The following is a 27117-nucleotide window of genomic DNA, read 5'->3' as shown; positions in this document are numbered from 1 at the left end:
CCTCTTTAAATATATGATGATATTTGGCTTTTTCATCAACCATGGGGACATTTCTGAGAGGCTGAAAGCAGACACAGAGTTAAAGAGGTTGCCATGTTTCTTAAGAGAAGATGAGGATCTGTGCTGAAAACTCCAGAGCATTCTGACACGGGACAGAATGTGTTGTGCCCTGACATGCACCCAGGAACAGAGAAGCTTTCACAGTGCAGCAGGCTCCAGACCAGCTCAGCTCCCACCTCTGACCTCTGCCTAGGGATAAAGGGGCAGGATGGCTCAGAGTGAGAAAGTGATGTCCAGGGAACAGAGCACCAGGTGTTGCTTAGCTATGCTGTGGGGAGGTCCAGAGAAATCCAGCAGGTTCCCAATCTCCTCTAGGGAAGGCCAGTGCAGCAGCCGTAACTTAGGACCTTCCTGAATGTGCTGATACACGTCATGGCTCACACCACACAACGGACTTCAATGGCTTGTCATTAGCCAACATGTCCCCACATTTGACACTCTTGCCATGGCTGGCAGCAAGGTCACAGTCTCACTTTTGGAAGAGGAAGCCTCCTGGGCACCTCCCCAAGATCTTGACTGAAACTGTTAGTCACTGCAAGAAAACCAGAAGCTAACGTGCCACCATGTCAGGGAATGCTAGATTTTCTCATCAGGCTCAAGAGAACACCATGGACCAGAAGCGCACATTCCGAGCAAGGCCATGCCAGGCTGGGATCCCACAGCTCCCCTGAGAACTGGGGACACTCCACAGCAAACATCACATCAAGCAACATCCCTGTCTAGGGGCATTATTCCATCCATCACATTATGCCAGCTTTGAAAGGTGTGTGAGTGAGTGTGCAGGTGTGTGAACACATATTCATAGCTATAAACATGCAAACATATTCACGTGTGTAGAATGTGCACAACACATACATATGTATATATTTGTATATGTATATGTTAACATACATAAAAGTACATGTGCATTTTTATGTGTATGTGTGTATACTATATGTACTAACACAGTTATATAAAATCTGACTTCCTTATGCCCATTTTAAATTATTGACTATGGCTCTCCTTCCCAAATTTACCATGAGGCAGGAACAAACTCCCTTTGCCTGTTCAGCAGAATTGGCAGACGACCCTACAGAAAGGGGATTAGAGTTGTACCTCTGAGATCAAAATCTCACAGTGTTGGTTGACAGCTTTTTTCCTCCCTCCAGATTTATGGTGTTTTAATGAGCAAACCAGTGGCAGAGAATGTCATTATCCTCTCCTTTCATAGCCAAAGGAAGGATGGGCCACAGCATAAGTTCATACAAACAAACAAATTGAAGCAATTTGCACTATTGCCCAAATGGTTGGCTTTTTAAATCCCTCTGTTTCAGTCTTAATTGATTCAGAGAATATCCACATTTGGCATTATTTTTCCCTGGATAATAAATGAACTTGCCCTGCCCTCGACCCTGCCAGTAGCCGGAAGGGAAATATTGGAGAAGCAGTTGACAGGAGGGGACCACAGTCATGAGTCAGCTACACACTCCTCTGTGTGCCTCTCAGCCTCCTGCTGCAATAACTCTGTTTCATAAATATTTAATATTTTAGCTATGTTATCTTAAACCAAAAATTGACCCTTATTCAAAGTAATCATATAAGTGATCAGTATTTGCACTGCCTGAGGAAACAGGAAATTTGCATCTGGCTTCTCTGAACCAAAATTAAACATTTATACATTTTATTCACATTGCTTGTCATTAGGCCCAACTTACTAGGACTCTCTGCATTTGGTTCCACACTAGAAAAATACTTTCTATTTGAAATAAAATTGCCCACGAAAATTACACTTGTTCTAGGAATGGTAGTGTGCCCCTCTAAACTTCTCTAAAAGGTCTTCTCAAGGAATTAAACATTTGTTGGGAAAATATGCTGGACCTTTCTTGGAGAATTCTACATCTAAGAGGGCTCACATGTCACTAATCATACCCCAGCACTGTTTGCTTGCTTTTGCTTTTTTTTTTTTTTTTTTTTTGAAATGATTCAATTTTTAATACCAACTTTGCATCTAGACTATTATTTTCCTTTTTCTACTAACGACCAAGAAGGGAAGGCAGACAGAGGGGCAGAAGGAGAAGGAAAATAATAGAGACGTTGGCAGAAGGAAATGAAGACTGAGAAAAGTTGGAAGATTTCTAACACCGTGAGAGTGAATTTGAGTCATCTTCAAGAGCTGAAGTTGAGTCACTTGGGTCTTTTTCAGCCTAAGATTTAAGTAAAATATTTAACAGGATGATGTGACCAGCACCCATGAATTTAGAAGAGTCTTCTCTTTGGCACTTCCTTTTCACATTTGCAATTTCACAGCTTCCAAGACAATGGGCTTGATTTACCCCATTTTATGTGGCCCCCCAGCCTCTCAGTAACTTTCTTGGGGTCCTGATTAATGAGTCTCTGCGGGAATTCCTTGTGAAATGACGTGATTGGCCATTCACTTGCCTATATTTTATTTTTAATCATTTTTTTTTTAACTTTTACTTGGCTTTTGATTTTTTTAAATTTTTATGGATACAAAACAGTTGTATATATTTTGGTGATCTGTATGGTAATTAGATACAAGTATATAATGTATGATGATTAAACCAGGGTGATTGGAATATTTATCACCTCAAATGTTTACCAGTTCTTTGTGTTAGAAGCATTCCAATTCCACTCTTTTAGTTATTTTAAAATATATGATCAATTATTATTAACTACAGTTGCCCTGTTGTGCTGCCATACACTATCAGGGGTAGCCAAGGGAGAAAATACAATCATGGGTTCTTAGTTTCAGTTTATGGTTGGGCAAGTAAAGCCTCTTTCTCATCCCTCTTTTCTGCATATCACCAGAGACAGAAACTAACAACATGGCTGCAGGCTGCTAAAAGCCCACAACAAAACAAAACAGAAAAACAACAACAGCAAAACAAGGCAGTTGGACACGCTCGCACTTGGTCTTATTCTTTCTGTTTAACTGTATTTTTTTACCCATTAACACACCGTTCTTCATCCCTCCCTCCACACGACTCTTCCCAGCCACTGGTAACCATCATTCTACTCTCTATCTCCAGGAGTTCCATTTTTGTGTTAGCTCCCACATAGGAGTGAGAACATGTGATACTTGTCTTTCTGTGCCTGGCTTATTTTACTTAACATAATGTCATCCAGTTCCATCCATGTCATTGCATATGACAAGATTTCATTCTTCTTGTGGCTGAATCATATTCCACTGTGTCTGTGTACCACGTTTTCTTTATCCATTCATCTGCTGATAGACAATTCAGTAAAGTTGTAGAATACAAAATCAATGTACAAAAAAGTAGCATTTCTATATACTAAAAACGAACAATCTGAAAAAGAAACCAAGAAACCAATCTCATTTACAATTGCTATAAACAAAATAAAATACTTAGAAATGAACTTAATCAAATTGAAAAAATCTTTACAATGAAAACTGTAAAAATAGATGAAAAAACTGAAGAGGACACAAAGAAGGTGGCAAAATATTCCATGTTTATAAATTGGAAAAATCAATATTGTAAATGTCTATACTACCCAAAGCAACCTATGAATTTAATGCCCTGTCTATCAAAACATCAACGACATTCTTCAGAGAAATAGAAAAAATAATCCTAAAAGGAATGTGAAACCACAAAAGAACCGCAATAACCAAAACCATCCTAAATACAAAGAGCAAAGCTGGAGGCATCACATTATCTGACTTCAAATTATACTACAAAGCTACAGTAATCATTGTTTTAAAAAATTTACATAGATGTACAAAACCAACTAATGTCAATGTAATGAATTATTATAAAGCGAACAACGCATAAGCATCGTCATGCAATAGAACATCGTCAGCATTGCGAACATTTCCTAAGTGACCTTTTTCAGTCATAACTCCTTCCTCTTCCCTTAATAGTAATCTCAATTTTAATCTTTATGGTCATCACATCCTTGCTTTTTCTTTATAAGCACTACCATTTTTACCATTAAACACTGTGGTTCAGTTTTGCATGCCTGTTTTACTTTATATAAACATAACCATCCCTTATGTAACCTTTTCTTTCACACAGTATTACATGTGTGAGATTCATTCACATTGATACATATGGCTGTGGTTTCTTCATTTACTTATTACCTCTAAATCTGAGTTGTTTTCATTCGCTACTGCAAGTGATGAAGTGCATGGTATTCTGAAATATACTTTCAAGTGCATAAACTGTCATGGGGTAGACGCTTAAGGTTGGAACTGCTGGGTCTTGAAGCATGTGTATGTTCAACTCACACAGACATGCTGAACAGTTTTCCAGAGCATTGTTCCAATTTACATCCATATCCAAGCATATATTAGAGTTCCTAGTGCTTCATATCCTTGCCAATGCTGAGTATATTCTTCCATCTCTTAAATGTTAGCCATTGGGTATTAGTATCCCATTGTGGTTTTATTTAGTATTTTCCTGATTTCTAATGAAGTTGAGCAGGTTTGTCTGCCACTTTATCCTCTGTTTTTAGTTTTTTCCCATATGGCATAATTTTTAAAGACTATTTCTGCCTCAATTTGTAGTGGGTGCCAACAATGTAATACAACTTTGCTGTAAATCAAGTGATGACACAGTGCAAATCTTTAATTTTGGACTCAATTCTATAACATGTGTTTAAATGTCCGTTTCTGTGCCAATACCTTTTCTCAATTACTGCAGTCTAGCTATCTAGAAAAGCAAGTGCTTTCGCTTTGTTCTTTGCCTCAGGGAGTGCCTTGCCTACTTTTGACTTCCTTGACATACAGAATAGAGCAGAGGAATAAAAGCTTCAAGAATTTGTCTAAGAGCAAGCAGGTGATAAGCACACCCTCTTCCCGGAGCCTGGCTAATCAGCTCTTATCTCATTTAGACCATCCATTTGCACAGTCCTCAGTAGGTGATGGTGTTCCTCCAGAAAGACGATATTCTCAAGTCTCAGGCACATGTTCACCACTTTTCTATTCTTCACTCTTTCCTGCATCTTCCACATTGGGGTCAATTTTTTACTATCTTTCAGTATTTCTTTCAGTGCACATTTGCTGGTGACATATTTTGTGACTGTGTTTTCCTGAGATCTATTTAATCTTCATCCTTGAAGGACAGTTCTGCTGGGGCAGTAGTTACTTTCACTCCATTGTTTTCTGCTTTTTTTGCTTATTTGTCAGCTGGATGAGAAGCCAGCTGTCATTCATTGATGTTTCTTCTGGCTGCCTTCAAGAGATTCTCTCCATCTCGTTTCAGGTTTCTCAATGACATGTGGAGGTGTATCTTTCTTTTATGCATGCTGTTTGAGGTTTGCCAATTGATGTTATTTACCAATTCCAGAAAATTCTCAGTCACTGTTCTTTCAACTTTCACTTCTGCCCATCATGCCCCATCCCTCCTTCTGGGTCTGCAACTCAGTGTATATTAAATCGACTTTCTACGTCCTCTATTTCTCTTACCTTCTTCTATGTATGCAGGATTCTTGTGACTTGCTGTGATTCATTCCAGAGAGATTTTTTCCCCAATAACTTCCAGTTTACAAATTACTTCTTAAGCTGTGTCTAGTAAGCTGTGAAGCTAGTTCATTGTATTTTTAATTTCAGTTTTTATATTTTTATTTCTAGAAGTTCCCATTTGTTCTTTTTTAAGTACGCTGTCACTTTTTATAGTCTTCAGCTCTCTACTACATTTTTTATTTTTCTTTTATCTCCTTGAACAAACAAGTATGGCAATTTTGAAATTGGTAACTGATAAATCTAGTTAAAATTGAAGATTCCTTAGGATTGTCTATGCGGAGAATCATGTCATTTGCAAATAAAGAGTGTTTTATTTCCAACTTTTCTTTTTTTTTCTTTTGAGGCAGAGTTTTACTCTTGTTGCCCGGGCTGGAGTGCAGCTGCACGTCGGTCTCGGCTCACTGCCACCTCTGCCTCCCAGGTTCAAGCAATTCTCCTGCCTTAGCTTCCTGAGTAGCTGAGATTGCAGGCCCCTACCACCACGTCCAGCTAATGTTGTATTTCTGGTAGAGATGAGGTTTCACCATGTTGGCCAGGCTGGCCTTGAACTCCTGACCGAAGGTGACTCACCTGCATTGGCATCCCAAAGTGCTGGTATTACAGGCACGAGCCACCGCTCCCGGCCTTACGCCTTACTTCCCACTTTCTATCTTTATTAGTTTTGTTTGTTTGTTTGTTTTTTGCCTTATTGTCCTCACCAGAACTAACAGAAAAATGTTCAATAGACATGTTAAGAGCCAACATCCTGGGTTCTAATCTTAAGGGAAAAGGATTTAATTTTTCACCATGGAGCTGCCTTTGCTCTCACTCATATGAACACTGTCTCGGCCTCCTTCTTATCCTGTCCCTGCTTGTCATCCTTGACCTGCATATTTGGAGGCAGCCTCCATCCAGTTTCCATTTTCATGTCCTGGGTAAATAAGGCCCCACACCCTGAACCACTTGACCACTTTGTTTCTGCTTTAAGCCTGGTAGACCTGATAATGCAACCCTGGAGTCCCTGTGCTTACCCCTCTTCAAATTTACCAGTCCAATTTCCTGTCCCAGGAAACCCAACCACGTGATGTTCTGGACCCCAATAAAGGCTTCAGCTCACATGTTATCCCTCTCTCTGTCTTGTCCCCACCGGTTGACTCTGTATGTCTCGACAGCTCCCTGTGTTCCATGGGCCCTTCGAGGCATGCTGCCCGCTTTTCCCTGGGACCTGTGAGTAGGAGAAATATTTTCGTGGTTCCAGTCTAAGTGGCCCTCACTGTGCTGTACCCGACTACACCAAACCTAACCTAAATACCTCAGTCAACACATCACAGCCTAAGTGCGGTGTTAGAATTTCTTTATGTAGATGCCTTTTATCAAGTTGAGGAAGTGTTTTTCTGTTCTAAATGTGCTGAGAATTTTCATCATTAATGAGTGTTGAATGTTGTCAAATGCATTATTTGCACCTACCGAGATCTTGCAAGAATTTTCTCCTCTTTTCAAGTGGGGAATGACATTGATTAGTTTCCAAATGATCACCCGCTTTGCATTTCCGGGAAGCACTTCACCTCTCCACGATGTGTGTATGTAGGTACATATGTATGGTATATGCACGTAGCATGTATAATGTGTGTATGTAGTGTGTATATGCATGATGTATGCATTTGTGTATATATATGTGTATGATGCTGGATTTTGTTTGCTAATCCATTGTTAAGAATCTTATCTCTAGATTTACAAGGATATTGGTCATTTTCTCTTATTTTAATGGTTTTGCACGGTTTTGACTTTAGAGCTATGCTAGACTCTTAAAATGACTTTAGAATTGTTCCCTCATTGACTGAGCTCTGACCGTGTGTGTGAGATTTGGTGTCCTTGCCCTTGCACCTAAACAGCAACTGTGTGACAATATAACTCGGCTTCAAGGCATGAGAACTCAATCAGTCCATGTCCAGTGGAGCGTTAGTGCTTCCAGGATCGTTGACTAAGCCCATGCCAGGCCATTGTCACTGTTGGAGCCACACAGCAGCAGGCAGGGACCATGCTGCATGGGGCTCTGCAAGAGCCAAGCACAGGCTGCACGGGAACAGCCAGGGTGTCCACTTGCCCCTTCCCGGGGAGCTCGGGAGACCCTCTTGGGAGAAGTGATATTTGGAAATACTGGGGGGTGCCCAAGATGGCCGAATAGGAACAGCTCCAGCCTCCAGCTCCCAGCGTGAGCAATGCAGAAGACAGGTGATTTCTGCATTTTCAACTGAGGTACTGGGGTCATCTCACTGGGGCATGTCAGACAGTTGGTGCTGGTCAGCGGGTGCAGCCCGACCAGCAAGAGCTGAAGCAGGGCAAGGCATCGCCTCGCCTGGAAAGCACAAGGGAGAAGGGAATTCCTTTTCCTAGCCAAGGGAAACTGAGACACAAAACACCTGGAAAATCAGGTAACTCCCACCCCAATACTGCACTTTACCAAGGGTCTTAGCAAACAGCACACGAGGAAAGTATATCCCACACCTGGCCCAGAGGGCCCCACGCCCACGGAGCCTCCCTCATTGCTAGCACAGCAGTCTGAGATCTAACTGCAAGGCGGCAGCAAGGCTGGGGGAGGGGCGCCTGCCATTGCTGAGGCTTAAGTAGGTAAACAAAGCTGCCTGGAAGCTCGAATTGGGTGGAGCCCACCGCAGTTCAAGGAGGCCTGTTTGCCTCTGTAAACTCCACCTCTGGGGAGTATAGCTAAACAAAAAGCAGCAGAAACCTCTGCAGATGTCAATGTCCCTGTCTGAAAGCTTTGAAGAGACCAGTGGTTCTCCCAGCACGGAGGTGGAGATCTGAGAACAGACAGACTGTCTGCTCAAGTGGGTCCCTGACCCCTGAGTAGCCTAACTGGGAGACATCCCCCACTAGGTGCAGACTGACACCTCACACCTCACACGGCTGGGTACACATCTGAGATGAAGCTTCCAGAGCAAGAATCAGACAGCAACACTCGCTGTTCAGCAATATTCTATCTTCTGTAGCCTCCGCTGCTGATACCAAGGCAAACAGGGTCTGGAGTGGACTTCAAGCAAATTCCAACAGACCTGCAGCTGAGGGTCCTGACTGTAAGAAGGAAAACTAACATACAGAAAGGACACCCACACCAAAACCCCATCAGTACGTCACCATCATCAAAGACCTAAGGCAGATAAAACCACAAAGATGGGGAAAAAGCAGTGCAGAAAAGCTGGAAATTCAAAAAATCAGAGCGCATCTCCCCCTCCAAAGGAACACAGCTCATTGCCAGCAATGGAACAAAGCTGGACAGAGAATGACTTTGATGAGTTGAGAGAAGAAGGCTTCAGTCAACCAAACTTCTCAGAGCTAAAGGAGGAACTACGTACCCAGTGCAAAGAAACTAAAAACCTTGAAAAAAGAATGGATGAATGGATAAGTAGAATAATCAATGCAGAGAAGACCATAAAAGAACTGACAGAGATGGAAAACCATGACATAAGAACTACACGAATAATGCACAAGCTTCAGTAACCGATTCAATCAACTGGAAGAAAGAGTATTGAAGATCAAATAAATGAAATGAAGTGGAAGAGAAGTGTAAAGAACAAAGAGTAAAAAGAAATGAATGAAGCCTCCAAGAAATATGGGATTATGTGAAAAGACCAAATCTACATCTGATTGGTGTGCCTGAAAGTGACGGTGAAAATGGAACCAAGTTGCAAAACTCTCTGCAGGATATTAGCTGGGAGAACTTCCCCAACCTAGCAAGGCAGGCCAACAATCAAATTCAGGAAATACAGAGAATGCCACAAAGATACTCCTCGAGAAGAGCAACTCCAAGACACATAATTGCCAGATTCACCAAAGTTGAAATGAAGGAAAAAATGTTAAGGGCAGCCAGAGAGAAAGGTCGGGTTACCCACAAAGGGAAGCCCATCAGAGTAACAGCAGATCTCTCAGCAGAAACTCTACAAGCCAGAAGAGAGTGGGGGCCAATATTCAACATTCTTAAAGAAAAGAAATTTCAACCCAGAATTTCATATCCAGCCAAACTAAGTTTCATAAGTGAAGGAGAAACAAAATCCTTTCCAGACAAACAAATGCTTAGAGATTTTGTCACCATCAGGCCTGCCCTACAAGAGATCCTGAAGGAAGCACTAAACGTGGAAAGGAACAACCAGTAGCAGCCATTGCAAAAACATGCCAAAATGTAAAGACCATAGATGCTAGGAAGAAACTGCATCAACTAACGAGCAAAATAACTAGCTAATATCGTAATGACAGGATCAAGTTCACACAAAACAATATTAACCTTAAATGTAAATGAACTAAATGGTCCAATTAAAAGACACAGACTGGCAAATTGGATAAACAGTCAAGACCCATCAGTGTGCTGTATCCAGGAGACCCATCTCACATGCAGAGACACACATAGGCTCAAAATAAAGGGATGGAGGAAGATCTACCAAGCAAATGGAAAACAAAAAAAAAGCAGGGGTTGCAATCCTAGTCTCTGATAAAACAGACTTTAAACCATCAAAGGTCAAAAGAGACAAAGAAGGCCATTACATAATGGTAAAGGGATCAATTCATCAGGAAGAGCTAACTGTCCTAAATATATACGCAACCAATACAGGAGCACCCAGATTCATAAAGCAAGTCCTTAGAGACTTACAAAGAGACTTCGACTCCCATACAATAATGATGGGAAACTTTAACACCCCACTGTCAACATTAGACAGATCAATGAGACAGAAAGTTAACAAGGATATCCAGGAATTGAACTCAACTCTGAACCAAGTGGACCTAATAGACATCTACAGAACTCTCCACCCCAAATCAACAGAATATACATTATTTTCAGCACCACATCGCACTTATTCCAAAATTGACCACATAGTTGGAAGTAAAGCACTCCTCAGCAAATGTAAAAGAACAGAAATTATAACAAACTGTCTCTCAGACCACAATGCAATCAAACTAGAACTCAAGACTAAGAAACTCAATCAAAACCCCTCAACTACATGGAAACTGAATAACCTGCTCCTGAATGACTACTGGGTACATAAGGAAATGAAGGTAGAAATAAAGATGTTCTTTGAAACCAATGAGAACAAAGACACAACATACCAGAATCTCTGGGACACATTTAAGTAGTGTGTAGAGGGAAATTTATAGCACTAATTGACCATAATAGAAAGCAGGAAAGATCTAAAATTGACACCCTAACATCATAATTAAAAGAACTAGAGAGGCAAGAGCAAACACATTCAAAAGCTAGCAGAAGGCAAGAAATAACGAAGATCAGAACAGAACTAAAGGAGATAGAGACACAAAAAACCCTCCAAAAAATCGATGAATCCAGGAGCTGGTTTTTTGAAAAGATCAACAAAATTGATAGACCACTAGCAAGACTAATAAAGAAGAAAAGAGAGAAGAATCAAATAGATGCAATAAAAAATGATAAAGGGGATATCACCACTAACCCCACATAAATACAAATTACCATCAGAGAATACTGTAAACACCTCTACGCAAATAAATGAGAAAACCTAGAAGAAATGGATAATTTCCTGGACACTTACACTTTCCCAAGACTAAACTAGGAAGAGGTTGAATCCCTGAATGGACCAATAGCAGGCTCTGAAATTGAGGCAATAATTAATAGCCTACCAACCAAAAAAGGTCCAGGACCAGATGGATTCACAGTGGAATTCTACCAGAGGTACAAAGAGGAGTTGGAACCATTTCTTCTGAAACTATTCCAATCAATAGAAAAAGAGGGAATCCTCCCTAACTCATTTTATGAGGTCAACATCATCCTGATACCAAAGCCTTGCAAAGACAGAACAAAAAAAGAGCATTTTAGACCAATATCACTGATGAACATCGATGCAAAAATCCTCAATAAAATACTGGCAAACTGAATGCAGAAGCATATCAAAAAGCTTATCCACCAAGATCAAGTGGGCTTCATCCCTGGGATGCAAGGCTGGTTCAACATATGCAAATCAATAAATGTAATCCATCATATAACCACACCCAAAGACAAAAACCACATGATTATCTCAATAGATGCAGAAAAGGCCTTTGACAAAATTTAACAGCTCTTCATGCTAAAAACTCTCAATAAACTAGATATTGATGGGATGTATCTCAAAATAATAAGAGTTATTTATGACAAACCCACAGCCAATATCATACTGAATGGGCAAAAACTGGAAGCATTCCCTTTGAAAACTGGCATAAGACAGGGATGCCCTTTGTCACCACTCCTATTCAACATAGTGTTGGAAGTTCTGGCTAGGGCAATCAGGCATGAGAAAGAAATAAAAGGTAATTAGTTAGGAAAAGAAGAAGTTGAACTGTCCCTGTTTGCAGATGACATGATTGTATATTTAGAAAACCCCATCGTCTCAGCCCAAAATCTCCTTAAGCTGATAAGCAACTTCAACAAAGTCTCAAGATACAAAATCAATGTGCAAAAATCAGAAGCATTCTTATACACCAGTAACAGACAAACAGAGAGCCAAATCATGAATGAACTCCCATTCATAACAGCTTCAAAGAGAATAAAATACCTAGGAATCCAACTTACAAGGAATGTAAAGGACCTCTTCAAGGAGAACTACAAACCACTGCTCAGTGAAATAAAAGAGGGCACAAACAAATGGAAGAACATTCCATGTTCATGGATAGGAAGAATCAATATTGTGAAAATGGCCATACTGCCCAAAGTAATTTATAGATTCAATGCCATCCCCATCAAGCTACCACTGACTTTCTTCACAGAATTGGAAAAAACTGCTTTAAAGTTCATATGGAACCAAAAAAGACCCCGCATTGCCAAGACAATCCTAAGCCAAAAGAACAAAGCTGGAGGCATCACGCTACCTGACTTCAAACTATACTACAAGGCTACAGTAACCAAAACAGCATGGTACTGGTACCAAAACAGAGATATAGACCAATGGAACAGAACAGAGCCCTCAGAAATAATATCACATATCTACAGCCATCTGATCTTTTCAAACCTTACAAAATTAAGAAATGGGGAAAGGATTCCCTATTTAATAAATAGTGCTGAGAAAATTGGTTAGCCATAAGTAGAAAGCTGAAACTGGATCCTTTCCTTACTCCTTATATGAAAATTAATTCAAGATGAATTAGAGACTTAAATGTTAGACCTAAAACCATAAAAACCATAGAAGAAAACCTAGGTAATACTATTCAGGACATAGGCATGGGCAAGGACTTCATGTCTAAAACAACAAAAGCAACGGCAACAACAGCCAAAATTGACAAATGGGATCTAATTAAACTAAAGAGCTTCTGCACAGCAAAAGAAACTACCATCAGAGTGAACAGGCAACCTACAGAATGGGAGAAAATTTTTGCAATCTACTCATCTGACAAAGGGCTGATATCCAGAACCTACAAAGAACTCAAACAAATTTACAAGAAAAAAACAAACAACCCCATCAAAAAGTGGGCAAAGGGTATGAACAGACACTTCTCAAAAGAAGACATTCATACAGCCAGCAGACACATGAAAAAATGCTCATCATCACTCGCCATCAGAGAAATGCAAATCAAAACCACAATGAGATACCATCTCACACCAGTTACAATGGCAATCATTAAAAAATCAGGAAACAACAGGTGTTGGAGAGGATGTGGAGAAACAGGAACACTTTTACACTGTTGGTGGGATTGTAAACTAATTCAACCATTGTGGAAAACAGTGTGGCAATTCCTCAAGGATCTAGAACTCGAAATACCATTTGACCCAGCCATCTCATTACTGGTTATATATACCCAAGGGATTATAAATCATGCTGCTATAAAGACACATGCACACGTATGCTTATTGCAGCACTATTCACAATAGCAAAGACTTGGAGTCAACCCAAATGTCCACCAGTGACAGACTGGATTAAGAAAATGTGGCACATATACACCATGGAACACTATGCAGCCATAAAAAAAGGATGAGTTCGTATCCTTTGTAGGGACATGGATGCAGCTGGAAACCATCATTCTTAGCAAACCATCACAAGAACAGAAAACCAAACATTGTATGTTCTCACTCATAGGTGGGAACTGAACAATGAGATCACTTGGACACAGGAAGGGGAACATCACACACCGGGGCCTATTGTGGGGAGTGGGGAGGGGGGAGGGATAGCATTAGGAGAAATACCTAATGTAAATAACGAGTTAATGGGTGCAGCACACCAACATGGCACATGTATGCATATGTAACAAACCTGCACATTGTGCACATGTGCCCTAGAATTTAAAGTATAATAATAATGAAAAAAAAAGAAAAAAAAAAGAAAGTACTGCTTTGCTATATGGTGGTCTGAAATGCTTTAGGCACCGTTAAATATTTAATTTCATTTTCTAGATTTTTTAATACTCTTAAAATTCTCTAATTCTCTTTCAATGAATTGTTTCAGATGCAAAAAGTCTATGCTAAATACTAGAGGCACAAAAAGAGGGTGGTCTCCTTGAGACCTTCAGAAGGGTCTCTTAGCCAGAATGCAAAGTCTGGGGGTGAAGTGCAAGGGTCAGACTGAGCAGGTAGCCAGGTCCCAACCTTGCAGACTCCAGCTGAGGCAGTGCAGCCTGACCGAGAGGGCTCTGGGGAGTCAGCGGGGGAATGTTGGGGCTTCAGGTGTATGCACTGGGCAGAGGGAGGAGCCTGGCCTTGAGACGCAAGTCAGAGAGAATGCTCAGGTCAGCAGGGAGAGAGAAAGCTGGTTCAGACTGGGACATGGTGAGTGGGAGGGCCTTGGCACAGCCAAGTGGGTGGTCCTGTGGGCAGGTGGGGAAATGCTTATGCAGGGGAAACACCAGGTACAGGCCTGGAGATGTAAATCCATGCTTCCTCTGTGAACAGAAGTCCCCTGTGGCCATGAGAGTGGATGAACACCCACAGTGAAAAGAGGAGGAGGCTACCCACAGAGCCCATGCGAATCCCAACACTCAAGGCCCAAGAGGAGGAGGAGATGCTCTCAGAGAAACTCAGAAGGAACCCCCCCACCCCCGCAGAGACACAGAAAGAGGTCAGGGCTGGTAATGTCACGTACACCCAGACAGGGCCAATGTGACTGAGGAACAGAGTGTCTTCCTTCACTTTTCTTCTGACCAGCACCTCTGATTGCCCCAAACGTACCATTACAACTCCCAGAATGTTCCAGTTACCTATGACTGGGGCAGGAGATGACAGGGAGCTTGCGGCTTCAGCCCTGCAGGGCACATTTGCTTCCAGCTTCCGCTACAGACACACACACAGATGTCCACCGGCAGATGGGTCTCCTGCAGCCCCAGAGGTCATGGGTAGACCCTGGAGATAGTTACCACCTTCCAGGTAACCCAAGTGGTCACAGTCACACTCAAAGAGGCACTTTGTACAGGTGAGTTTGTGCCAAAGAGAGGCAGGCAGCCAAGGAGCAGGGTTGGGAATGTGGCAGAGATCTGAAGCTAAGACCACTTTGAAGACGGAGCCCTTCTTTCTTCATGGAGCTCATCAAGGACAGGAGGTGAATACAAGCACATCTTTTTCTCAGTAATCAAAGTTTGATTTTAAATTATGTAAGTTGGGTGGTAACTCCCGGAGGTTAAGTGCTTTCTAGTTTGCTTTGCGTGTGATAGCTGGTGGCAATGGCAAACAGGGCCTGGGAAGAACAAATGCACTTAGGAAAGGAGATGGTTTGAAATGCAAATTCCCCATCCACCTCCCAAAAGAATCACTCCCGCACCGTCCGTGTAGTCAGTGCAAGACTCAGAGCGAGAGAGAGAGGCGGGAGCACCGTGTGTGGAAGCCAAGCGTGGAATGTGAAGATGACCCATGTGGTGCCAAGAAGAGCCACTGAGCATGAAGCTAGCTTTACTCTCCAGATGCTGGATGACTAGAAATGTTGTAAACTCTTCTAAACCTTTAGTTGTCTTATCTCTGTAAAGGGGAGCATAGCATCTCACCTAGTTAGCCTCAGCTTTGTGAAGACGAAATGAGATGATACAATAGAACTGGTCCATGAGTTGCACAGTGGAGTGAATGTGCTGGTTGCATGGAGGGATGGGCCACCTCTGCTCAGGGTGGGTGAAGGGAGAGTAAATGTCATCCCGCACTTAAGTTCAAAAGACCAAAGGCACAGCAGCTTGACGAACACATGCAGCTTAGCAGAGGTTTAAGTGGTCGATAGGTCAAGTTGAGTCAACAGTGTCATCACAAAGAAGTTCACGGGCCTGCAGACCAGCCAGATAGACACAAGAGCACTGGGGATAACAGGCGTAATGGAATCAGGGCCCCACTTGCTCCACTCCACATTCCTCTGTGACACTCTAAGCATCGACTGAGAGACTGGGGGAGTGCCTTGCACTGGGTTGGATTCAGATTTGGGCACCAGTGTCTAGGCACTCTTCACCTTCTGAGAAGACTGATCAGGAATCGAGGGGTCAGAAAACAAGAGGAGCAGGAAATGGTTGAAGAGGTGTCTAACTGGCACTGTCTCCTGGCACATAACTGCTGAGATGATTGTCAAGAAGAAGCAATGCTTGCTTTAAATGGCTCCTGAAAGCAGAAATTCCAAGACAGAGAGGCCGAGTCACCAGGGAGATAGAATTTCATCTTCTCCACTAGGAGAAGCTTAATAGCAAAAAGTAGCTGAACCTCCATAGGACCCTTGACAGGCAGGTCTGCTCAGTATCAGCCTGTGTCCAACATGGCAGAGGAGTTTCCAATTTCGTTTTAGGGGAGGTTGACTGAATGATGTCTAGAACCTTCCAACAACCTCCAGGTGCTGGAAGATTTGCAACAGGCCATTCACAGTTTCCCAATTGCTTCCCAAGTTCCTCATAGGGCTCTGTAATATCTGATACGCAAGCCAGGTGGTTACAGACACATGTATCATATTTTTCTGAAGAGTGGCACACAGTACTTTGGAAAATAATCCAATCTCCTGTGGACAGTGTCTCAGTGTTTCAGTGGGCAAGCAAAAGACATGAGGATGGGGTCAGCGTGCCTGAGGCAGGAGCTGAGAATGGCCATCCCTCTTACTGAGACAGCTGCTGGCAGAGATAATCCAGGGCACCAGAACTGACATGAAAAAGCAGCAAACCAGAAACCACAGGCACAGTGGGAACCCTCCCGCCAGGCCACTGCCGCCGATGGGAATGGTAGCCCTGCTCTGCCCTCAACACGGCAAAATAAAATGAGAGCGCAAGCCGACCATTCCCTTATCCTGAAAGATTTGGAACAAAATCTGTGCAAGAACCCATCTCAAATCCAACAGCAGGTAAGCAAGGAATGAAGCTCTCCACAGACAGGAATTAACAAAGAAACACCTCCCTAGATGCATGGTGATTTAGTCACCAAAAGAAAAGTAATAATCTGTGTAGTCAGAAATGTCCGCCTAAGAGCCAGGCTTACTGCATATCCAAAGAAAAAGTTTACATTGCAGTTCTGAATTTGTTTCGGAAGGTTTCAAATGGCAGAGCACTCTGCAATGAGGACTACCACTCTCAGCTGAAAACCACGATTGCTGAATTACAAAGGACAGTGGAGGGAGAGAGCAGAATAGAACCCTGGCGAAAGTGTGATCAGTGAACTGCCGGACCAACCGAAGGAAACCTCCCCAGACTACAGAGGAAAAGCACCAAGAGAGAAATAAAAGCAAAATATAAAACAAAATCACAAGATATGTGCTCTTAAAACTAAGTGGTGAAAAGTGCAGGCTGTGGAAATGAAGTCCCTGGGGTTCAAATACAAGCTCTGCCGCTTACTGACTTTGTGAGTTCTGGCGAGTTCACCACCTTCAGAGTCTCTGTGCTCACAATTAAAATACAAGGTTGCTTGTTGAGTTGTTCTGAGGATTGAAAGGGGTAATGGAGTCCACAACAATTGCCAAGCACATATTCAGCACGTGATAAGCAATAACCTTTTTTAACCTCAAAAAAGAAAAACCTGCCAACGATTACAATGGAAAACGTATAAAAAGCGCATCTGAACACAAGATGGCAAAATGTGTAAAGCTGAAGACTTATGAGAAGCTATTATAAATGCACTCAACATGTAAATCAGTTTAACCAGGAAAGGGTAAGAATCAGCTTGGTTTTAGATGTTTCTTCTTCAGAGGGTGTTGACGATGTCTTCTGCAAATCTCTGTTGGCACCTCCCTTACTGAGATCCACAGGCCACCCTGGTTCACCCAGCGTTACAGGATGCAAAGGCCAGTGCCCGGTCCTGATGCCGCTGCTGCCTGTGTAAGGCTCCTGCCTCCATTACAGAGGACATGGAGAAAGGACACACGGTTTCTGCTAATTCATGGACTATTATTGAGCACAACAGAGCACAGGTGAGCATGAGCCACACTAAAAAGCAAATGGATAATACTGGTCAGGCGTGGTGGCTCACACCTGTAATCCCAGCACGTGGGGAGGCCAGGGCGGGCGGATCACCTGAGGTTGGGAGTGCGAGACCAGCCTGGCCAACATGGAGAAACCCCCATCTCTACTAAAAAATACAAAACTAGGCAGGCGTGGTGGCCCATGCCTGTAATCCCAGCTACTGGGGAGGCTGAGGCAAGAGAATCGCTGGAACCTGGGAAGCGGAGGTTGCGGTAAGCTGAGATTGCGTCATTGCACTCCAGCCTGGGCAAAAAAAGCAAACTCCGTCTCAACAACAACAACAACAAAGGATCATACTGACCGTTGACGATCAAAAAATAAACAAACATATGATAAATGCTGCCATGCTTTTCCACAACAACAGGTAGTGTCTAAACAAAATTATTTTTAAACAATAAAAGTAAATAAACTGAGCCTCTAATTTAAGAACCTAAGACAAGAATCATGAAATAAAGAGAAAAGAGAAATCAATACAGTTAAAAAGAGGAAGAAATCCATTTAAAGTAGTAGAGTTCATAAATTTTGTTTGTGGGCTTTTAATTATGGCAAAAACTGATAACAAAGATAAGTGAATTAGATAAACATGGGAGTTATAGTCAAGCCGAGGAAAAGAGAAAAGGAAAATGTAAAACGTGGGTGTCAAAACAGATGAAATGACAGGCAGGGAGCAACTTTTACAAATTGTCATGAGAAAATACTTTCAGAACTAGGACTAACTCTCTTCCTGTTCACGATTTTAGTAAATACTCTAAACCTCTAAGTTTAAAATCTGCCTGAATGTTAGCAGCTTGAGGCCAGGGATCTGGGGCTGTTTTGTTCAGAAATGACACGGAAGTCTCTCTCTGCAGAAGTGCCTGGCACTGAGCAAGTGGCCAATGAATGTTTGTTGAATGAATGAATGAGTGAAGGGAGGCAGAAAGGAAAAATAAGGGAAATCTGCAAAAAATTAAAGGTATTTTTAGGAAAGCAAACATTTCCAAACTTATTTAAGACAATGCTAGAAAAGATAAATGAACCAGTAGCCATGAAAGACATAGCTCCAAAGGTGAGACTAAGGTTCCTTCCATCATATAATATATTATGCAATAGTGAAATATAGAATGAGATAGAGCCATATATAGTCACATGGAAAGGTTTCAAAGATTTATTATTAAAAGAAAAGGACAAATGGAATAATATACATTCAGAATTATTCAATTTTATTAAAAATACAAAGAGGAACATTTTATATTTCTATATGTGCTTATACATGCTTTGAAATACATAGAAAAAAAAAATCTGTAAGAATCCATAGCTGGTGGCTGTGTTCGCTTCTGCGGATGGAACAGGAAAGGGGGAATGGAATAATCTGGAGAGATTTTTGCTTTATCTGTATATTTAAAATTTCACGTAACAAAAGCATATTCATATATGGCTTATAGTTAAAAATTAATTTAAAAGATGAAATGTTTAAAATCACCCAAGAGCTAACCTCATAAAATACGCCAGGTGCAGGCATTTTGACGAGCAGGTTATTTCAAAACCAAAAAGAGATCATTCTTATGCTATTTAAATTATTTCAGCACATAGAAATTTGGAAAGCTTCCCAGTTCATTGCACATAACCCTGACACCAAAAAAATTTTAGAAGCACAAAAATAAAACTATATAATAACCTTAGCTATAAATAAATATTTTTAAATTCTAAATAAGTACTAGCAAATATAATTTTTCTAGTCTCTTAATATATCAAAATAACAGAAAATGACCAAATTATTTTTTCTAGAAGCATGAATAAATTTATTAATATCATTCATCATAGTAAGACCAAGAAAAACAAACTATATCATTATTGTAATAACTGCCTAGAAGCCATTTGGCCAAGTTCAATATTCATTTGTGATTTTTATAGATTATTTGTAAAATAAGGATAGAAGAATATTGCTCAGAATATTTTAAGATAACATAAAAAAGATTTATTTCAAACTATTAGCCCTTGCTGTCTGTATATAGTAGAAAAATACAAACTGTTTTCTCCTGCTATACTCTCAACACTCAGTACAAAATACTTCTGTGGCCAATCATGTGGGTTTTTTCCCCACACACCAAGCAATTCACCAGTGGATACCAGTTGAGCATCCTAAGATTTAATTCAGTTCTGACATTGATCCGAGTTAGCACAGACCCCACAGGCCAGGGGCTCAGTCCCACAAGACTGCCCCACCCCAGATGCGAATCGCAAGTCCCGACCTCCAGTACTTCTGACCGTCCGGCTACAAATTGAGGATTCTTACTACTCCCTCCCTTGGCTTTGATTATTTGCTAGAAAGTCTATTACTGGCTTATTATAAAAGAATTTACAAAGCATACAGATGAATATTCAGATGGAAGAGATGCACAGGGCAAGGTATGGGAGTGTGGTGGGGGCACAGAGCATCCAGGACTTCCTCCGTGCACCACCTCTAGAGACCACCATACTCTTCCATGCACCACCTCTTCGACGCACCACCACCCTACACCTCTACATGTTCAGCAACTCAGAACTCCCTAGGTTTTTTTATGGAGGCTCTGTCACGTAGGCATGATCAGCTATTGACTTGACTTCCAGACCCTCCAGACCTCCATCCAGGAGCTCCAAGCTCCCAATCCTGGCTCGGTCTTTCTGTTGACCAGTCCTATCCAGAAGCCCACCAAGGGCCACTTCGTTAGAGCAAAAGCTGCTCCTATCACCAAGGTAATTCCAAGAACTTAGGAGCTCTGTGTCAGAAACCAGGATCACAGACCAAATATGAGTGCAAAGATGCTCCTAGAACCCCTATTGCTCAGGAAATTACAAGGGTTTCAGAAGCTCCATGCCAGGAATTAGTGACAAAGACAAAACATAGATTCCTCTTATAAATGACCGTATCACACACCTAAAACAAAGTTGTTCATCATCACTACTATCTCTGAAATCAGTGCAAACTTTAAAATATAAAGAATTTCTGTTGTGATTTTTATAGACGATATGATTTAATGTCTATTGAAATTGCATTAAATCTGTAGTTAATTGCAACAGATTTAATGCTATAAATTTAATGCAATTTCAATAGAAATCAAAGATAGTTTGACTTGACAAAATTTTTAAATCACTTTGAAAAAGAAAATATATAGGAATATTAGAGAAGAAGACAAAAAGAAGACTAATAAAGGTGCTTGCCCTATAAAATATCAAAAAATGCATCATTAGAATAATATGTAAGTGTCTCACAGAAATACAACACACAAGGTATGGGGGAAGGGGTTCAGGGTATTGGAATGAAAAATAAACTAAGAACAAATCCAAGTACATACAACTACTTAGACTATGGAAGTGGGATTTCAAATTGGGGGAAGATGACTTATTCAATAAGTGGGTGTTGAGAAAATGGGAAACCATAGGGAAGTAATGTCTAGATCCCTTTTGTATGACCTATATTAAAATGCGTCTTTGGTGGGTCAAAAACTTAACTGTGAAGTAAGCCATAACTGTATTAAAAGAAAATGCAGATTAATTTAACATGTAGAGGAAAGGAGAGTCTAAACACAATGGCAGGTAAAAGAAACAACAGCCACACTGGCCTGTATAAAACACAAAACTCTGTATCTGAGAGCATCATAAACAAAATTTGAGTGAACAAACTCTGGGGAAATATTGAAGGCACACCTGACCACGGTTTAATATTCCTAATACACAAAAACTTATAGCAAATCCATTTTAGAAGCTTACTGTGGAATAGAAATACATGCAAAGTCGATTCACAAGAGAAGACTGGCTCATAAACATATGAAAATATTCAGTCTCAAGAGGAATGAAAGAAATGTAAACTGTAACAACAACGTAACAGTCAAGCTGCAAAACAGATTGGTTTCACGTTCTTAATATGCTAATAAAAACGGTAATAGAACCCAAATAACACTCATGTAAAAATAAAATTCAATGTTTATAATGCATTTGATACATTTGGACACCCATTCCTGATTCACAGAAAGGAGAAAAAAAAAAAAACAACTTTTGAAAGCTTGACATATTGAAATAGTTCTACTACATGTAGAATCATAATTTATAATTAAATACTAAAAGCCTCTAGTTAAAATAAGGAAAAACCAATCCATTAACTCTCACCATAACTACTTAAATTGCTTCAGATGTGTAGCCAATGCACTAAATCATGAAACAGAAAAGAAAGAAAGGATAGATTTACCTTGAAGGGAGATTTCTTTAATCAAAGAGAGAGGCAAAAATTGCAGCAAATTGAAGTGATCATGCAAAGTCATAAATAAAATTATAAAACCTAGATAACATTATTTAAAACAGCTGGTGACAGATACCTGGACAGCAGGAAACAGTGGGCAAAAACCAGGGGATAGTTCATACTGTTTTCAAAAAATCCAATTGACAGGAGTAAGAATTGTGAATTGGTGGCATTTGGGGATCAAGGGAGCTGCCCAGCACCCAGGCTGTGGCTGCAGAAATGACAGGCAGCCCACCCTCTGATGCCACAAAATCAGAAGTCAAAACAGGAAAGTGCTGGAAATCTCAAGGGGAGACTGGGAGTGAGTGCTCTGCAGGAGTAAGAAAAAATTTAAATATGAACCTCCCCAGATCAGGGGCTGGCAGCTAAGCTGTGCCTATGTGGGGAACATTACAGGGGACTCAGTGGAAAAGCCACAAGATCAAGGAGGGAGTTCTTCTTGGAAATTGGAGCTGCACAGGTGGGATCTGTGATTTTGCTTTATTGTTAACTGAGAACATTCCCGATCCTGCAGCTCAGGTGGCAGAAAGCTAGCACCTCCAGGGCTTGGCATGTCGCAGGACAGAGCCGTAGAGGGCAGAGCTGCTGGAAATTCAGAGGGAATCCCCAGAAATAAGAAAACCCCAGAAAAGCTGGGGCCCCAAATTTGAGTATAATTTTAGCCCAAATCTTTGAAGGATTGCTAAATTATTCAAGCAACAGTCAAATACCAAATACATACAGAGCTATGACAAGTTGGTTTTAAAAGTAATAATAAAACACAAATATTGACAAATGCAATTTACAAAAGTAGGCTGCATAACTGAAGCTGAAATACTTGAAACCAGAGTAGAGATTTCAACAGCTGCATAATGCAATAAAAGCAAAGTTTGTAATTTGAGGCCAGGCAGATTAATTACAAGGTAAAATAAAAATAAACAAACACTCAGAACACAACAGATTCCAGAATCACTACACTATACCATCTACAGTGTTTAATGTTTAAACCTAAGTTACTAGACATGCAAATAAACAGAAGAGTTTATACCCAGGAAAAGGAGGCAGTATTGGTGACTCAGTCAAGAGGCAGTATTGGTGACTCAGATGTTGGTTTTAGCAAACAAATATTTCAAAGCAACTCTTAGAATTAAATAACAAAAATATCTCAACTGAGAAATGAAAAATATAAAAATGAAAAATTCTAGAGTGGAAAAATAAAATAACTAAAGATTGATGATGACACAGAAGAAAGGGCCAGTTAACTTCTATGTTGATAAAAAGAAATTAATGAGTCTGAAGAACAGCAAGAAACAAGATTGAGAGCCTCAGAGACACTATCAAGCAGTCCATAATACATATTGTTAGCGTCCCACTGAGAAAGGAGATAAAACGGGACAGTAAAAAAAAATCCTGTGAAGAAATATTATACAGAAACTTTCCAAAGTTGGGGGAAAATGTTAACTTACAGATCCAGAAATGGCAGTGAACTCCTAGCAAGCAAAACACAAAGAAACCACTACTAGTTACATACCAATAAAACTGCTGAAACTGCAGGGCATAGTGGCTCGTGCCTGTAATCCCAGCACTTCGGGAGGCCAAGGCGGTGGATCACTTGAGGTCAGGAGTTTGAAACCAACCTGACCCACATGGTGAAACCCCGTCTCTACTAAAAATACAAAAAAATTAGTTGGGCATGGTGGTGCACGCCTGTAATCCCAGCTACTCATGAGGCTGAGGCAGGAGAATCACTTGAACCTGGGAGCAGAGGTTGCAGTGAGCTGAGATCGCATCACTGCACTCCAGCCTAGGAGACAGACCAAGACTCCATCTCAAAAAAGAAAAAACCTGCTGAAACTAAACAGAAAATTTTTTTTCCTAAAGCCAGAAAAAATAATTTGTTACATACAGAAAAGCAATAATATAATTAACAGTCAGCTTCACTAGAAACTGTGGTAGTCTTAGGAATTTTTTTTACATGCCGATAGAAAAGCAAATGTTTAACAAAACCTCTACATTTAGCAAAACTCTCCATCTTTAGTGAAGATGACATGAAGACACCTTCAGATAAACAAAAGCTGAGACAATTGGTCACCAGTAGACATACACAACAAGAAACGCTAAGGGACTTTCTTCAGACTGAGGGGAGAGAACACCTGCGAGAACCTTAGATGCACGGGGAGTGCCACCATGGGCCTCCACATCTGTGAGTTGGATTTGACCAGCTGGAGATAGAAAAATAATGAAAAGAAGACCTGCCTCTCTACTGAATATGTGTGGACTTTTTTGTTATTATTTCCTAAACAATACAGCATAACAGCTATTTACATAGCATTTACATGGTATTAGGTTTAAGTAATCTAGAGATGATTTAAAGTGCATAGCTTACATGCAAGTACTGTGCCATTTCATATTATGGCCTTGAGCATCCACCGATTTTGGTAACCAACAGAGGTTACCAAATATTTTGGTTCCAAGGGAGGAACCAATTCTTTATGGCTACTAATAGACATCTGTACAGAGCAACAGAAATATGAACTATATGGCTAAATAAAAGCAGTTACACCTTTCTTCCTTTCTTCTTTTCTTTGAAACATATATGATTGCTTAACTGAAAAGCATAACACGGGATTGATTTATAATGTATATAAATGTAACATACATGGTAACAACAATAATAAAGATAAGAGAACTGCAAATCTATTTTGCAAGTTTACTTTACCTCGAGTAATTCCATATTAACGCTAAGTAGATTGAGATAAATTAAATACTATAATCCCAAGAGCTTGCCACCTATAATTAATTCAGAGATAATATAGCTAGGAAGACAATAGAATTTAAATGAAAAATTCTAAACTTCCTGATTAATACAACGTATGACTAAAACAAGAGACAAATAAATAAGACAAATAGAAAATAAGTGACAAAATGGCAGACCAAAATAGAACTACATTAAATATAAATGGATTAAACACTTTTATCAAAAGGCACAAAATGGCAGACCAAAATAGAATATATCAGTGACTACATTAAATATAAATGGATTAAACACTTTTATCAAAAGGCAGGGTTTACTAGTCTCAAGAAAAAAAAAAACTGATATTTACAAAAGTTGTCCTTTAAATGCAAAGATACAAAGAAAGTAAAAGAACGGAAAAAGATACACTATGTAATGAGTAAGCATAAACATGCTACAATGACTATGTTAACATAAGACAAAAGAGTCTTCAAGACATGGAGGACTGTTAATAAAAAAGAGATATTTTACAATGATAACAAAGCCAAAGCATCAGGAAGGCGTAACAGTCATAACAACAATGCGTCAAAATACGTTCACCAAAAACTGAGAGAACTATAGAGAGAAATGAGTTTATGGTGAAAGTTAGAGGATTTAACACACTTTCTTCAATAATTGATAGGCCAACTTAAAAATGAGTAAGGATATAGAAGATTTGATATTGACATTATCAACCATCTCAGCATAATAGAAAATTGTAGAGCACTACCTCTAATCACTACAGAACACATTTTTTTTCAAGTGTAGGAGGAATGGCTGCCAAAATAAACTATATGCTGAGCCATAAATTCTGTTGTAATCATAGAATATTTTCTACAATATTTCAATCTTTCAATTTTAAAATATTAAAATACTGTAGAAAATATTCTCTGATTACAACAGAATTAGGTTAGATACCCACAACCATAAAACATCTTTAGAAATCCAAATATCTGTAGATTAAACACTTGAGCTTCAAATAATCCCCAGGCAAAAGAAGAAATTAGAAAAAAAATTGAGATAATACATGGAACCAAATGAAAATTAAAAGGCAACATATCAGAATATGAAGAAACAGCTAAGGAAGTGCTTAGACTAAAATCCAGAGCTTTAAAGGTTAGTGTCAGTAAAGAAGAAAAATTTTAAATTTAATAATGTAAATTTCTACTTCAAGCAGGTAAAACAAAAGAACAATTAAACTCAAAGATAGGTAGAAGGAAATAATAAAAAGAAGCAAGGGAACCAAAATAGAAAAGTAAAGGAAAGCTGGTTTCTTTGAAAAGATCTATAAAATTGAGAAACCTGCACAACAACAACAAAAAAGGACACAGTTTACGAATATCAGGAATAAAAGAGGAGACACTACTATGGGCTCTACAGATATTAACATGATAATAAGAGAAAGATAAAAACAATGTTATGTCTATAAATTTGATGCCTAAGGTTGAAAAACACAAATTGTCAAAACTGGCACAAGAACACACAAAAATGAGCAAGAGCAATGGAGGAAAAAAACAGAAACTTTCTAACCTCATGGCAGGAGCTGTTTCACTGGGGTGGGTGAGATTGTGTGACACATTTGTTACAGACAACTCGCATCCCTCCATCTGAGAAGAGCACCCTCCTTCCGCAGGGACTGAGAATAACACCCTCTGATGCAGGATGAGCCTTCATGAAACATAGTCGGCAGCAGTGTGGAGGGCTACCCAGTCTATCCCTGCGGGAGAACAGAACCATCCCATCCCCTCAACACCGTCTGGGGACAGTGGAAGGGGCCCTGACCCTCCTGTGTATGGCCAGGCAGATGGCTGCCACTGTGGCTCTGCAGGAGCCTCCCCATTGCTTCATGGTGCTTTCCTTAGCCGGGTGCATCCTCACTCTGACTCTGTAGTCATAAGGCCGAGGCCTGCTGTGGGGGCTGCAGGGACAGAGGCTGACACATGGCACCATCCCTTAAGAGGTCAAGAGACCACCAGACAGCAGACCCACACACCAAGACAACAGTCCTCTTTGTCCAGCACTGGTGAGTGCCATCTGAGGGCCACCAAGGAAAAAGAGAACAGAGAACATTTTGGAGGAGCCTCCTCCCTCCTCCTCTTCTCCCTGGTCTTCAGGGAAAGATGGTGTCAACTAAGTCAACCTTTCAAAACCACCTTTCTTTTGGTTTATTTCTGTTTTCCACCTATAAAAGGC

The sequence above is a fragment of the Rhinopithecus roxellana genome, chromosome 11 (genome assembly GCF_007565055.1).
Source record: "Rhinopithecus roxellana isolate Shanxi Qingling chromosome 11, ASM756505v1, whole genome shotgun sequence".
Lineage (NCBI taxonomy): Eukaryota > Metazoa > Chordata > Mammalia > Primates > Cercopithecidae > Rhinopithecus > Rhinopithecus roxellana.
This window is presented reverse-complemented; position numbering follows the sequence as displayed.